The sequence below is a fragment of the Cenococcum geophilum genome, assembly GCF_001692895.1.
Source record: "Cenococcum geophilum 1.58 unplaced genomic scaffold K441scaffold_1, whole genome shotgun sequence".
Taxonomy (NCBI): Eukaryota; Fungi; Ascomycota; class Dothideomycetes; order Gloniales; family Gloniaceae; genus Cenococcum; species Cenococcum geophilum.
This window is the reverse complement of record NW_027137559.1, coordinates 6,272,613-6,285,490: the sequence shown is the minus strand read 5'-3', so window position 1 is coordinate 6,285,490 and position 12,878 is coordinate 6,272,613.

Here is a 12,878-nt window from a genome sequence, read left to right as displayed (position 1 = left end):
GGTCTATTATATACCTATTTCTCTCTACGTCTAGATATAACTAGACTAGAGTTATAATATTGCTTATTCTAGCTAGGTTCTATATGCTCGTTCTAGCTGGGTTTTATATACTCGTCCTAGCTGGGTTCTATATGCTCGTTTTCCGTTAGCGCGTTCTTCCTTTTATTAGCTAGGACGTGGGCAACTCCTAGTAGTAGGCTAGGTAGAGACGTAAGGTTAATTATACCAGTTATTCTTATTTCCTTATTTTATATTAACTTAAAGTAGGGTTCTTACTACTAGTTTAAGTGTTCAATAACGCGTTTTTACGTTTACCTGCTATAGTAACACTCCTATATTTGCCTAGTTAGCAAAAGGTATAGCTTATAGCTAGAATAGGTTACCTTATAGCTATTTTTATAATGTCTAGGGCGTATATAAATTAATAACTTAAAAGAATGTATACTAGTATGGTATATATTAGACTAATAGCAGTATTAGTAGGAGTATTATTGCTATAGTGCTTGTAAATGACTTAAATAGGGGTGTATTTATTGTAATTAGCTACTAGTTCTAACCGGTTATGGTTAAGCCGCAACCGCGACCTATTAACTCACGTTAAGTTAGTAGTTAAGAAAATATTATTGCATAGTTAAAGATTATCTAATACTATTTACTATTATACGCGAAACTGTTTTATTCTATTAGTATATCCCTTAGCAGATACGGTATACATATATAAAAGGTTAAACGTTAATCCTAGTAACAAAAGTAGTAGGCTAGTAAGGCTCGTGTTTAAATTTAATAGGGAGGTACCTTATTAAACCACTTTACCTACTTAGGGCGCTAGCTTTTAGATCCTATACCTTATTCCGGTCCACCTATATTAGGTTTAACACCCGTCTCGCGCTTAAAGCGAAGCTTATCTACCTTATCCGTATAGCTCGCTAGTGTAGATAATACTAGGGTAGGTACAGGCGGTATATAGGATAGTAATCATACTTCTATATAGTTATATCGCCATATTCTACACCCTTATATAACACCTAGTATTTCTACCGCAAACATCCAACGTTATTCTTCCGCGTCATTAACCCCGCTAGCCTATAGTAAGCCCAACCTATCCCCTATATATATATCGCAATAGCAATCAAATTTAGTAGAATAGTAAGGAAAGTGCAAGCATAGATATAAGGATTGGGTATTAGATACTGAGAGTGAGCTAGGGATGGTGTTAATATATATTACCTTAACGAGTTTACTAAAAAGAATGGGTATAAACCTTAGGCTTTGTTGTCTAATCCCCTTAGGTGTTTTAAGAATGCTAGATAAGTTATAAGAATATCTTAGGTTATATTATTCTGAGACTTTTTCGCCTAATAATATACTAAGGGGCTCTATTAAGCCGTCTACCTTTATATATGGTGATCTATTAAACTAGTAAGCATTTTAGATAAAGTAGTGGCTTTAAGGCGTATAATCTATGCTGCGGTTATAGTTACCTTTGCCTTTTCTATTACGGGTTAAGGCGTAGAGTAAGGGCTCTTTTTTAACTAGGAGAGGTTTTTTAGGACAGCTATAGGTTAAGTATCGCCTTAGTATTGACCCGTTTACTAGTTCTACCTATTCTTATATATATAGAGTGCGAGTTATTTAGTGAAGGTAAGGGTGCAGAAATAGAGGGTGAGTGATTGTATCGTTTTTGGCTGGTAGCGTAGACTATAAATACGAGTTAGTGACGCTGGCTTAATTTTAAGCAGTAACCTACTTGTTTTTCTTTGTTCTATTATAAATAAAAACCTATTTATTTCTTATAGAAACATATCCTTAACCGTACTGCGCTATTTCTCTTCGTTTATAAGCTGAATTCGTCCTCTAGCTATTTTATTGCTAATATAATAGTAAAGCGTTTTACTTTTAGGGTTAAAGTTAATATCCTGGCCTAGTATATTTATAAATGTATTAAAGCTTAGATTATTAACATGTATATTTAGAGCGTTATTCTTGCTAGTCGCTAGCTTTTAGGTTAGGATAATTATTAGCTCTTTATTAGCTGCCTACTAGATTAGTATTATTGTTGTTCTATATAACCTTAGTGTTCCCTCCTGCCTTATTACCTTTGGTATGCCGGCTAGTAGATAATACGCGATGGCGGAGTATGGGAGTACTAGGTTGCCTGTTATAATTTGCCTAGTAGGAGCTATTTTGTTTATTTAACGCGTTACATTATAGCTATAGCGCTAGGTAAGCTGTTTAATATATTTAGTACGTAGGTTTTTAGGTAAACCTAGAAATACGGATGGGAATTCGTTGGAGATTTTGTTTAATATTTGCCGTATTTATACCTTGCTTATAAGGGAGCGTAGTGGCTATCTAAGGAGCCCGCGCGTTGATATTTTGATTTCAATATTATAGTAGATCGTATTATATTGTTCGTTTATAAGCCCTAAATCTCGCTTAAGAGTGTCTTTAGTATTATGGCTTAGGTTTGTTATTAGTGCTATAATTCTAGAAGCGTTAGGGGAGGTGCGGTAGGAAAGACGTCTTAATTACGCGCTAAGACCGATGTATAGAATTGTGTAGATAGGTATATTATTTAGTTATTATATAAAACAATCAGTTAAATATCTTATAAGAAATAAATAAGCGTATTAGCGAACGCTTCTTCACCCGCTATACTACCTAGACTTACAACCTCCTATCCCTTTTACGTCTCCATCTATAAGCTCGATTTAGCACCCGGATTTATTAATACTTTTTTTTTATATATTTTTTATATATTTATTGTATTATACTACGTATAATAATGCGTATACAGCCTCTAGGCTATAGTGCTATAGTTCTATATATATAAATCCTTTCTAGGCAGCTTAATATATACTAGTAATTATGTTTGCTAATACTTTAAGACGCCTAGTTAGCCTATAACTGGTGGAGCCTAGTTAGTATAATTAGAGGTCCTGACCTTTATTGAAATACTTAATATCCCTAATAAGGGCTAGAATATTATTAGCGAAAACGGAGATATTCTACTATAAGTTAATAAGATCTTAGGTTTATATAGCTTGATAGAGGAGTATCTAAGCTCTTAATATAATCTTTTAAGAGAAGACACGATTAAACCGTTAAGAGAGGTAGTAGGTTAAATTAGAGTAGACCCTTTTTAGTTTGCTAGAATCTGGATATGGTAATAGAGTCGGTATATATAAATAGGTAAGTATGCTATAATTTTAAAGCAGTTATCCCCTGATATCTATAAGGTCCATACTAGCTTAGTAATATTTTTACCTTAAGGGCTGGTAATCTGCGTGGTGTTTTTACTTAGGAGAGTAGGGAAGATGATTTATTGGGATTAGTTAAAAAGACTAGTTGCTAGGTCTCTAGTTGCTTTAACTCCTAAGATTAACAATTTTCGAATAAAATGTATACTTGTGATAGTGGCGGCGAGATTATTGGCTGTATTAGAACAGAATTTTTTAGAGGTTGATTTATTCTTTAAGACCTAAAGATATTAAGATCGACTTATTTATATTATGGATAATGGTTAAGGAACGAACTAGATTTTACAAAGTTAGTTGCTATACTATATTGGCATTATAAAAGCTGATAAGAAAGCCGTAAGTGTGTAATATTTTCTAAATAAGAAGATATCTAACTACTAATAGATTCCCGTTATTAGAATACCTTATTTAAGTTTAATAGAATATTAAAGCACTATAATATATTATAAATAAGCCTTATACGGATCTTAGTTTAATTATAGCTATTGAGGATGCTTTCTTATTTGAGAATGTTTATATTCTTGAAGACTAGTTAGATATAACTACTATGGGGCTTAATAAATTTTAAGCTACTATACTGAAACGAGTTCTTATAAAGCGTCTTGCAATAATCTAAAGACCTTTAGGCACTAGAAAAACGTGGCTTTAAAGGCGTTGCTTAGCAATATAATAATAGGAGATCCCCCCGTTATTGTTATATATTATATAAACTATACGCTAGACTAGTTATTTAGATATATTACTTAAAGTAATATATACTTTATAAAATTTCCTAGTACTTCTAACTGTCTTAATACTATTGCTTATACGGATAGATAATATTATACTATATTGGGCGCTAGGGCTATAGGAGTAGGAAGAAGAGGAAGTGTTAGGGCTCCCTCTTTTTATATCTTGTATTTTATTTTTTTATATTATCTTATATTGTCCTACTATTGTCCTACTATTATGTTATATTGTCCTATATTGTCCTATATTATCCTACTATTATATTACATTGTCCTGCTATTATATTATATTGTCCTGCTATTATATTACATTGTCCTGCCATTATATTATATTGTTTTGCCATTATGTTATATTATCCTATTATCGCCCTACTATTGTGTTATATTATTTTGACATTATCCTACTATTATCCTGCCATTATGTTATATTGTCCTGTTATTGTTCTGCTATTATATTATATTATTCTATTATTGTCCTACCATTGTATTATATTGTCCTGTTATTGTCTTATATTGTCCTGCTATTGTCTTGGTACTGCTATATACTTTTTACCATTTACTAAGATTATAGTTGTGGGTATTTGTTAGCTAGGATCCGGGCAGTAACTTTTAGTAGTAATTTTACTGCCCAAATCTCTTGTAGATTAATTAATTGGTATAGAGCCGTTGTATTATAGTAAAGCCATATCTAAGCAATCTATATCGTAATCCTTAGTATAATGTTATACGTAGAAATATTTAATTGTTAGATTTAGGAAGATGTTTATATTTTAATTAAATTTATAAGACTATAACTAAGGGCCTTTACGGCGTAGTGGTATGGTAAGTTCTACAATCGCTTTAGTTTGGGGTTGCTTAGCTACTATAGGAAAGTCGTAATACTTGGGGTAGTGTTGAACTTAAGGTGCCTCGCCACTGCAGTGGCAGAGATATAATAGATTAACTGCTTACTGAAATATAGCGCCCCCGTTATTGTAGTAGCCACTACAGTAACAGAGATACCCTATATTTATAAATTTAGATTCTATATACGGTATAGCTTGCGAATTTAACGCGCTTACCGATCTGGAGGAGCTTTTAGATTAAAAAGTCGCCAGATTAACTAAACAATTGCGTTAGAATTAGATTTGAGCTTCAGCTCGGATATATTCTGCGGCCTTTAAATTTAATCTAAAGTCGCAACCGAACGTTCCCTAAGATTTAATATAGGGATCTCTCCCTAAGGATCTGGTTTGATTGTAAGGTTTAGGAAGGGGTTATAATTTAGTTAAATTTATAAGATTATATTCTAAAGTCCTTATAGCGTAGTAGTATGGTACGTTTTGCCTCTTACTATGATTTGGAGCTAACCCAACGTAATTAAAACTTGACGTGGAAGAGCCGATATGCTTAGTATATAGTACTGAGATTTCGTTAAATATATAACTTTAGGCGTTGCGGGACACGTATAAAAATACAAGCTTAATTTGGAGCCTTACTAACGCCTAATTTAATAGGAAACGACCTTTTTTTTTTAATATTTTTGATATTTTTAATGCGTAATAAGTGGGAATTAAACCTGCTACGTCTAAGAGTTAAATACGCGACGTCTAATTACTTAATCTAGCTAGGAGGCTTGGCGGCAATGTAATAGGGCTTAATAACGTAATAAGGCTTAACGGCGATATAATAAGACTTAGTAATATAATGAGACTTAATAATACAATAAGGCTTAGCGACGTGATAAGGCTTGGCGACGTGATAAGACTTAATAATGCAATAAGGCTCGGCAATATAATAAGGCTTAGCGGCAATATAATAAAACTTAACGATGTAATAAGTCTTAGCGATATAATAAGGCTTAGGGCCGGGCAATAAGGGGAAGATTTAAGGTTGCTTAGTTACTAATACCTAACAGCGAAATCTAACGGTATAGTACTGCTATTAAGGTATTTTAATGCGGGTAGGTTATATAAAGGTTTTATCTATAATATATCTAATATATCCTAAAAGTCTGCCTTTCGCTTGTCTTTAAGGTTAAATTTCTGGCCTGTAATGAATTAAATGTTATAGTTAGTAAGAGCACAACAAATAACAGCATATTTTGCCCTGTTGTTCTTAAAACCGTTAAACACGAAGTAGTAGGTAGTCCATTAACTTATATCTGTTAGTGCCGGCTAATAAAGTGCCTTTAAAATATACTAATATTAATAATAGCCCTTTTATTTTGTAGCATAATAAGCTTAATAGCAATAGGGTTTTGGTCCTTATAATTAAGCATATTTATCTAGCGGAGCTAGGTTTACTAATTATTCTAGTTAGCATTATATTATGGGTTAATTTAATATCTTATACTAATGGAAAAAAGTAGGAGGTAGATTAAATAGAATAATTAGGGTACGCTTTTCTTTGCCGTTAGGGATTTTATATAGACGTCGCACAGCGTGCAGGTAGGAGCTGGTAGTCGTTGAGATATCGTAGGCAGTAGTAAAAGTTTCACACAGGATAGTAAGATCTCGAAAACCACCACTAACGGTTCCCCCTTATAGCAGACAACTACGTATATACGCTGCAACTGTGCAATCGGCAGACGAAAGCGGTAGTTATGAACGTTAGTTTATTTGTTCTAATGCCGTCTTGCTTTTTATAATAATTTAAGATATAAAGGGAGCTTTAGTTATAGGATAATCCTCTTATATACCAATTAGGCTTTTAGAATAATAAAGATGGCATATATATATAGTCTATTAGTAAAGAGGATACACCTTAATAGGAATTATTAATGTATATTAGGAATAAGAGTTAGTAGGGTTATAAGCTGGATTACTTAACAGGTGTTAAGGTAGTTAGTAGCTGGAGTAATATTAATCTAAATAAAATTTAAACTTTTTAAGGTTTAGTTAGTTATAAGGTAGTTAATACTAAAATAATATATTATAAAATATTAAACAGTTATATATTGTCTATATATATATATATTATACTAAGACATACTCTTATTATAGGGGGTTGCTGCTCTAACTGCACTAGCTACGCTATTTCTATTACATTATTATTAGCCTACTGAGTAGGTTAGGCTTTAAACACTTCATAGAACTTATTAATTATTATCCTTTTAGTCATTATACGCCTCGCTAATATAACTATATTAATTGGGTTCCATTTATCCGTACTATATATTATTAATATAGTAACTACTAGCGCTAGCTGTCTAGATCTAGCAGCTTGGCTAAATACTTATACCTTTATATTTACCGTTGTTGCTAGTTTAAGTAAATAGACTTTATATATAGAGACCAAATTTAGACCCTCTTCTCTAACTCTTTGGTTGATAATGAGAAACTAAACTATGTTATTTTAGTGAGGACCGCCTATTAGAATACGAAACGCTTCGTAGATATCCTTCTAGTCTTTTAGGGATATCCTAGACTCTATCTAGCGAACAGTTAAATATTTAAACTGGCCGAGCCTTTTATAGAAATACTATATTATATTATTAGTAATAGTTTACCACTAGTCTAATAGCTAACTTATGAGGCGTAATAGCGTATATGCCGCTGGTTCGTAACTGCTAAATAGTAGTCTTTTATTAGGATTCCTTTTGAGTACTTTATTAACGTATTTTATAATTCTATTTAGTTTCCTAGAGTTAGTAATCGTGCTCTAATTCTTCTAAAGTAGATTCTCGTCTAAAGGTTTATCCTATTTTTTACTATGGAACTTATTAATTATCCACCTTAGCTTTATTTTAACTTTTGTCTCATCCTTTTACCATATATCCTGCCACTTATCTCCTACCTTAGCTAGGCCTAGAAAGATAGTAAAATTTTTTAATAAGTGACTGGCTCCCTCTAGAAATTAATCCATATTAAAGATGGGTTCTTCTTCTTTTCTTTCTTTAGCTTTCTAGTATCTAAAAGCTTTATTTAGCTGTTTAAAAGCTTTTAGGGATGCTCTATACCAGAGCTTCTTAATATACGGTTTAAATATTAAATCGTTTATTATATAGCAGTCTTAGTAGACAACCAGTAGTAGCTTATTAATTACCCTCCTATTAAACTATCGGTCTTCCCCCATCCTATATATAATTAAGACCTTTATAATCAAAAAGGAGTATTCTTTAAAGCCTATAATAACCTTATTTGGAAGAGAAGAGCGATTAGCTACTTCTAGCTTTTTATATTTAATTAACGCTTTAATATTACGATTATTAATTAATTTTGTATTTAGGGAATCCGTTTAATTAGGGGCCCTAAAAATTTCTAAGGCGGGAATTAAACTCATAAAACCTTTACTAGTTAGCGTACCGGAAGTAAACACTACTAAAGGTCAAGAGGTATAGTAGGTTATTTTACTATTGCCGTTCTTATAAGACCGGCCCAGGCGTTAGAAGCGAGGAAATACTGCTTAATCATTGTACACTTATTTAGCGATTTTTATTAGATAACCTATCTCTAACCTGTCTATATAGAACTTATTAGCAAAAATCCTACTAACAATATAATAAGGACCACCGTCTCTATAGAGATTAAAAATGGTTTTATACTATTCCTAAGCGGTCCAGGTTATTACTTAAGTTTACAAGGTTGTAATTATAAGATATAAAGCCAATCTTAGGTCCATTTTCTACTAGACCACTTCGCCTTCTCCTTTATATTTTATAGGTTTAAGAATATCCCTATCTTTATCCGTAAAATTATATTTCTTTATACTAGACCTAATAAAAGCTATATAGCGCACGCGGACTTATAGTTTACCTCTAGGAATAAAATTATTTAGTTCTAAGGTCTTAAACCATAATTCGACGTCTTTAACCGCTTAGGGTAGTAGATTCTATCTAGTAATATATATGGTTGGTTCTACTAGCCGGTTAAGAAATTTTCTGGTAATACTTCCCTTAATATAATAGCACTGTGGCATACCATCTATTTAACTTAGGTATTGGGCATTAGGCGGCTGTAGGTGTTTATCTATACTAGGGGTAAGGTAGAGACTTTTATCTCTACCTTTTTAATTTTTCTAATTAAGCTAGTTAAGGTTAATCTTAGTTATTAACACGCCGGTATACTAGATTAAAAGTATTTAAAGTATCTTACCTAAACCTATTATATCCGCAAGAAAGGTTCCACCTAGGGTTGTATAATTAAGAAGAGTATAGGTAATACTAAGCAGCTAATATATCTATATAGCTTTACCCTTTTTTATACCGTGTAAGTAGAAGGTTACGTCTTAAAGAGTGTTATAAATAGTTAACGGAAATAAAAGGAACTGTAGCGCCTTTACCTATAATATTGGGTTAATATATGCTTCTTGTACGTCCTTTAGGTGATTAACTTTCTAATTAACCTCCTTAATTTCATCCTTGTGCTCGTTTTCCGGTTCCTTATTAGTTAAAATAGGGTTAATTAAGGCGTTAAAGTGGCGGCGCTCCTATGTGTGGTTAAGATTAATTTCCCCAATATAAATTAGGTTAGGGTTATTATTTATATTCTTAAATAATGTATTAATAAACATTTTATAATTAGACTTTGGCTATTTATTATACTATCCTTTTATTTTATCCTATGGCATTATTTTAAATGTTTATACTTTATCTAGATTTATGCCTTTTAAGAGCTCTAATTCATCCAGTAAAGGCTAATCTTTACTATTATAAATTTAGCTATAAGCAGTTTTAATTATAGCCGGCTATACGGCTAATGATATATTAGTAGGTATAGGTAGCGTGGACTTTGGGGTTAATGTAGGCTTTGGATTTAACTGCTTAGGTATAGATAGTATGGACTCTAGGGTTAACTGCTTATAACTACTTTAACCTAAGGTAGGTATGTTTGTTCTTCTCCTAGTTGGCACCGGTCGTATAATATTAGGGTTAGAGTTAGACTTAGAATCACCCTTATTAAATCTTATACCTATAAACGTACATTAGATAACTTTATACAATATTATATAATCTTATAAATTATAAAGTCTCTTACGCTTTATAATCCGATTGGGATCTTTAACTCTAATTATAATTATATTAAGTCCGGCCTTCTTTATAGAAAGCACCGTAAATGCTAGGTTTATATAGTTGAGAATTGGTATACCAGTGGTTAGATCTACTATAGTCTAGCTATCCCTATATTTATTCGCCGAGAAGTTTTTACTTATTGCGGCCTATAGTTTATTATATCCACAGTAATATACATTAATTTTCTCTGGAGAATTAGATAATAGATGCTTATACTTAGTTTTTAATACAAATCCGTATAGAATGGGGGCCCTAGTAAATGGCGTTTTGTTTAGGTAACTGTATATAGCAAAGCTTATTTTATAGAATAGTGTAGGTGTAGTATTTGGCTATTATAGGGCTTTAATGGACAGATTACTAAGCACTTAGGCAGCCTTAGAGGTTGCCCTCGATTTGGATAAGTTAATAGACTACTCTCTAGAAGATAAGGCGCTACGCTTTTAAATAGTATTAGTTATTATAACCTCTACGCCTCTATATCTGTTAGTCGTTATATATCGCTATATAAATTTTTTAGCGGTAACAGCGAAAGCTTTAAACTTTAATAGTAGATCAGATCTCTTAAACACGTGCCTATACTTAGTATTAAGAAGGTTAAAGACTGTATACTTAACTTCATTTTATATAGGTCCGGACGTTAGTAACCTACTACTAGACGCTTTATTAATTTCGCTAGTATAGTATTAAAGGATTTCGCTATATGTTTTTTTGTTAATTATAAGTCCTTACTATAGCTTTAGACTACTTATTTACGATAAGTTCTTATTAATTATAGTAGTTAAGTACTAACTAGATTCTAAATATGGCGCCACTATTATAGTTAGGGACCCTATATATTTATAAGCGGGTGAAAGCTTAATATAGAATAGTATAGAGTAACTTATAAAGACAGTGGAGCGGATAATATATTAAATAATTAGTAATAATATAATAAGATAATCCTAATAGTTATAATAAAAAGGTATGCTAATGGTATTAACTTAAAATAATAGCGGATGCTAATAAGAGTGATCTAAAAGTAATATAAGAAATAGAACGGAATATAAGTCTTAACGTAAGAAGTAGGATAAGATGTAAACTTTAATATAGGCAGTAAAATGAAATATAAGACTTAGAGTAAGAAACGGAACAAAAGGTGCGTAGCAAGATAAGATATAAGATTTACGCTACTAACTAAGTAAATAATAATAAGAGAGCTGATAATTCTATTCTTCGTATTATAACTGGTTAGTAAAGTAGCTTTAAAGAGGTAGGGAAACAAGTTTAGGATAATCTAAGACATTAAAAAATGTCTAAGATTATACGAAAAAGTAAAATATAATATAGCATTTTATTCCGCAAGTATAAGGTAAGGCAAAATACATAGTAGAGAGAAGTAGGGGGATAATCTAAGACATTATAAAAGGTCCAAGATTATACAAAAAAAAGTGAAATATAATATAGTATTTTATCCTATAAGCGCAAGATAAGGTAAAGTGCATAGTAGAGAGAGGTAGGGGGATAATTTAAGACATTATAAAAAGTCTAAGATTGTATAAAATAAAGTAAAATATAATATGGTATTTTATTCTATAAGCGCAAGATAAGGCTTTAGGATACCCTTTTACCCAAAGTACAACCTATTTTTAAGCTATGTTACTAATAAAGTAACTTTTTTTTAGGTAAGCTGTTACGTTTACTGTATAGGTAACCTAAAACTAGTATCCTAAATCCTATTTATGGCTACTACGCCTTATATTAAAGATATTCGCTAGACTTATTTACATATAGATCCCGTAGTCTAAATTGTATATTAAGCTATCTATAATATAGCTATTATTACTCTAGCCCTATAACACCGTACTCTTATTTATGCGCCTTTTTCTTCTATTTCCTGCTATTGTCTACTTAATCTTTTAAACTTCTATAGCCGCCTAAACTAACACTGTAGCCTCTTTGTTTTTAAAAATATAATTATGTTAAGCTTAGCTTAGCCTTAATTTCTCTTCAAAAACACGGCTATGTTAAGCTTACTTTGGCCTTAATTTCTCTAAATATACACTGCCTAGAAATATATCCCGCCTTACATAACTACTATAAGCTCTACCTACAATATGGCGTCTAGTGCCCTAGCGCGGAGTAGGCTCTCTTAAAAGCCGTATTATAATGCCTTCTAGAGACTAGATACCTAAAGCTTCTTTAGCCGCTGTAAATAAGGGAGATGCCAATATATAGATTAACGGTGGTATACTGGGTGAAGATGGCCCTAATCTTCGCAAGCTAGGGTAGGATATTAAGGTTAAGCTAGCCAATCTATAGACTAACCTAAATAACCTATTCTTTTCTGCTAAATCATTTAAAGAGCTTTAACTGTATTTTAGCTCTCCGCACCCTAGTAGTATATAGGCTTATACTAATATGTCTATTTAATAGGAAACTAGAGGTATTAAAAGGAATTCTAGAAATAAACTTTCGAAAGCCGTTAAAGATAAGCAGTTAGCCTACAAGATACGGGCTTTCTATTTAGTTACTTCGCGGGCTTTAAATTATCTATATTATTACCGATACCTATTATCCGGCCTAACCCTCTAGCGTTACCCTAACGACAAATATGAGACTTCCGGGCGGCAGCTTAAGTTAGATATTAGTTAGAACTCTATATACCTAAGACCGGATATTATAGTTTTAAGTGCTAACTTATTTAGTTATCTCAACTTAACTAGTACTACCCTTAATCCTCCCTTTTTTCTTACTACGGCTTATATAGAAATAACGGAATTATAGGTCCGGATAGCTAATATTATTAGGCTTTATAACATTAGTAGTAAATAATATCTTCGCCATAGCTATGGTCCTATAGCTATCGCCTAAGAATACTATATATTGTTGTTTAGACGGATAAAGGTTTTTTGGGTACTA